Source organism: Amphiprion ocellaris, chromosome 11 (genome assembly GCF_022539595.1).
Source record: "Amphiprion ocellaris isolate individual 3 ecotype Okinawa chromosome 11, ASM2253959v1, whole genome shotgun sequence".
Classification (NCBI taxonomy): domain Eukaryota; kingdom Metazoa; phylum Chordata; class Actinopteri; family Pomacentridae; genus Amphiprion; species Amphiprion ocellaris.
This window is the reverse complement of record NC_072776.1, coordinates 12,125,512-12,129,400: the sequence shown is the minus strand read 5'-3', so window position 1 is coordinate 12,129,400 and position 3,889 is coordinate 12,125,512. Positions and strand designations below refer to the sequence as shown.

General features: G+C 33.9%; 1 long non-coding RNA gene across 1 annotated transcript in view; it reads right to left on the bottom strand.

Moving 5' to 3' along the window:
* Positions 1-2,932, bottom strand: part of LOC129349960 (uncharacterized) — a 5,281-nt gene extending 2,349 nt beyond the window's left edge. The window contains exon 1 of the long non-coding RNA XR_008603131.1: positions 2,597-2,932. This is a non-coding gene — a long non-coding RNA (uncharacterized LOC129349960). The remainder of the gene's footprint in view (positions 1-2,596) is intronic.
* Between the last annotated feature and the right edge of the window lie 957 nt (positions 2,933-3,889).

Below are 3,889 nucleotides of genomic sequence, written 5' to 3'. Positions count from 1 at the left end.
CGTGAAAAACACTCCAGAAAGGTTTTCTTTGAGAAAAAAAATCATCATGAATTTTGGCGCAAAAAAAACGCCTTACTATACTATGTCGAAAAAAAATGCCATTTTTCAAACATGTTGTAAAAACGTGCCATATGATGAAATAATGTAAAGGAGGGCCGTGAAAAACACTCCAGAAAGGTTTTCTTTGAAAAAAAAAATCATCATGAATTTTGGCGCAAAAAAAACGCCTTACTATACTATGTCGAAAAAAAATGCCATTTTTCAAACATGTTGTAAAAACGTGCCATATGATGAAATAATGTAAAGGAGGCCGTGAAAAACACTCCAGAAAGGTTTTCTTTGAAAAAAAAATCATCATGAATTTTGGCACAAAAAAAACGCCTTACTATACTATGTCGAAAAAAAATGCCATTTTTCAAACATGTTGTAAAAACGTGCCATATGATGAAATAATGTAAAGGAGGCCGTGAAAAACACTCCAGAAAGGTTTTCTTTGAAAAAAAAATCATCATGAATTTTGGCGCAAAAAAAACGCCTTACTATACTATGTCGAAAAAAAATGCCATTTTTCAAACATGTTGTAAAAACGTGCCATATGATGAAATAATGTAAAGGAGGCCGTGAAAAACACTCCAGAAAGGTTTTCTTTGAAAAAAAAATCATCATGAATTTTGGCGCAAAAAAAAACGCCTTACTATACTATGTCGAAAAAAAATGCCATTTTTCAAACATGTTGTAAAAACGTGCCATATGATGAAATAATGTAAAGGAGGCCGTGAAAAACACTCCAGAAAGGTTTTCTTTGAAAAAAAAATCATCATGAATTTTGGCGCAAAAAAAACGCCTTACTATACTATGTCGAAAAAAAAATGCCATTTTTCAAACATGTTGTAAAAACGTGCCATATGATGAAATAATGTAAAGGAGGGCGTGAAAAACACTCCAGAAAGGTTTTCTTTGAAAAAAAAAATCATCATGAATTTTGGCACAAAAAAAACGCCTTACTATACTATGTCGAAAAAAAATGCCATTTTTCAAACATGTTGTAAAAACGTGCCATATGATGAAATAATGTAAAGGAGGGCCGTGAAAAACACTCCAGAAAGGTTTTCTTTGAAAAAAAAATCATCATGAATTTTGGCGCAAAAAAAAACGCCTTACTATACTATGTCGAAAAAAAATGCCATTTTTCAAACATGTTGTAAAAACGTGCCATATGATGAAATAATGTAAAGGAGGCCATGAAAAACACTCCAGAAAGGTTTTCTTTGAAAAAAAAAATCATCATGAATTTTGGCGCAAAAAAAACGCCTTACTATACTATGTCGAAAAAAAATGCCATTTTTCAAACATGTTGTAAAAACGTGCCATATGATGAAATAATGTAAAGGAGGCCGTGAAAAACACTCCAGAAAGGTTTTCTTTGAAAAAAAAAATCATCATGAATTTTGGCGCAAAAAAAACGCCTTACTATACTATGTCGAAAAAAAATGCCATTTTTCAAACATGTTGTAAAAACGTGCCATATGATGAAATAATGTAAAGGAGGGCCGTGAAAAACACTCCAGAAAGGTTTTCTTTGAAAAAAAAATCATCATGAATTTTGGCGCAAAAAAAACGCCTTACTATACTATGTCGAAAAAAAAAGCCATTTTTCAAACATGTTGTAAAAACGTGCCATATGATGAAATAATGTAAAGGAGGCCGTGAAAAACACTCCAGAAAGGTTTTCTTTGAAAAAAAAATCATCATGAATTTTGGCGCAAAAAAAACGCCTTACTATACTATGTCGAAAAAAAATGCCATTTTTCAAACATGTTGTAAAAACGTGCCATATGATGAAATAATGTAAAGGAGGGCCGTGAAAAACACTCCAGAAAGGTTTTCTTTGAAAAAAAAATCATCATGAATTTTGGCGCAAAAAAAACGCCTTACTATACTATGTCGAAAAAAAATGCCATTTTTCAAACATGTTGTAAAAACGTGCCATATGATGAAATAATGTAAAGGAGGGCGTGAAAAACACTCCAGAAAGGTTTTCTTTGAAAAAAAAATCATCATGAATTTTGGCGCAAAAAAAATGCCTTACTATACTATGTCGAAAAAAATGCCATTTTTCAAACATGTCGTAAAAACGTGCCATATGCTATATTATGACTTTTTTGGGTGACATGCTATACTCTGACGTTTTTTAAGCGACATGCTATACTATAATGTTTGTTGGGCAACACGCTATACTATAGGCCTTTTTAATTGACATATTACTATGATGTGTGTTTTTTTTGTTTTGTTTTTTGTTTTTTAGCAACATATTATAATAATTTGAACAGTTTTAAACATTACTATACTTTCACTTGTGCAATGAAATGTTATTCTTTTTAGGCAGAGGCCATGTTTGATTACATATAGGCTATTAAATAAATGTTTATTAAAAACTAAAAAGCATTAAAAAATAATAACCAACTTAGGCATTTACTGAGTCACTAAAATCGTGTAGAATCTACGGCCACATCAGCATTATTATAAGCATCCTCTGGTATATTCACAGCTATATACTGTAGGAAATCTAGCTGATCACATCATGATGTCCACTTACCATATCGACTTCAGGAGATGATTAGATGATGATAAACTGTGACCTGCTGGTTGGGTTCTCTCTGTTCTCATATTTCCTCCATGTTTGTCTCCTGATGCTGCCTTACTTCAGCCAGTCCATGAGCAACAGAAAACACAGTTTGCCTTTTACCCATTGCCAGGGGTTCCACTCTTCCCACTCCAGTCTGTACATTTGCAAACGTTTTTGCTTCTTTAGACGTGGTGGAGCTTCAGGTGTAGACATTTTTAAACGTGCGGGTGCAGCAGCGTCTGTAACCTGGCAACCAGAGACAGGACGGACACACAGAGACGTCTGAAGTCTGTCCACTGGACCTGGCATCGGGTCCTCGCTACATGGGTCCTACGAAGATGGAACTGGCTGCCCTTAATATTGCCTGTGTTTTATTTTATTCATTATGCAGTTTTGATGAGTGTGTGACAGACGTGTACGGGGCATTTATGAAAATACGGAACAACTTGCGTCCCGTATTGATTCAATACGGGACGCAACAATTAATTGTCGAATAAAGGACGTTTCCGTATTTTAAGGGACGGGTGGCAACCCTACTTGCCACCCCAGTTCTGAACGATCTAATTCAAAAATATGCATATGAAAGGTTGTGGCCGGCCGTAAAGAAGAAGAAATGTCTCAAATAAAGAGCATCAAAAATAAAACCACAAATCTAAGACAATAAATAAAATTATCTGGATTCTGACTCTGTTCTAGATGAATTGATAATGTAATCACTGTGGCAGGCCGAACATAAGCATAGATTACACAAATGCAGATTTCCCAAAACAGTGCATAAGAGAGACATTGTCTAATCTTTATCTAATTTGTTGCAAAATTTAAGAAACATTTTTAACATATCTAGCATTTGATTTCATCAAAGTGTATCAGATTGACTTTATTTCAGTTTAAATCTTTTCCCTTTTCTGCTAGACATATCAAATCGCATATTGTGATTGACAGCTAATAACAACAACTCATGCTTAGGATTGGCTGACAAATACAAATGATATTTACTTATTTAACATACTTATTTCAGCAGTATTTGCTTCAATTTGATAAAGCCTGCTGGTTGGTTTCATCCAAATCCGTCATTCCATTTTTCATTTTTGAGTAATGTTGCTAACAGACAGAGAGACAAATCAATGCCAGTCATCACATAACTCTGCCAAGGCTCTGCCTCCTTGGCAGAGTATATCTATCTATCTATCTATCTATCTATCTATCTATCTATCTATCTATCTATCTATCTATCTATCTATCTATCTATCTATCTATCTATCT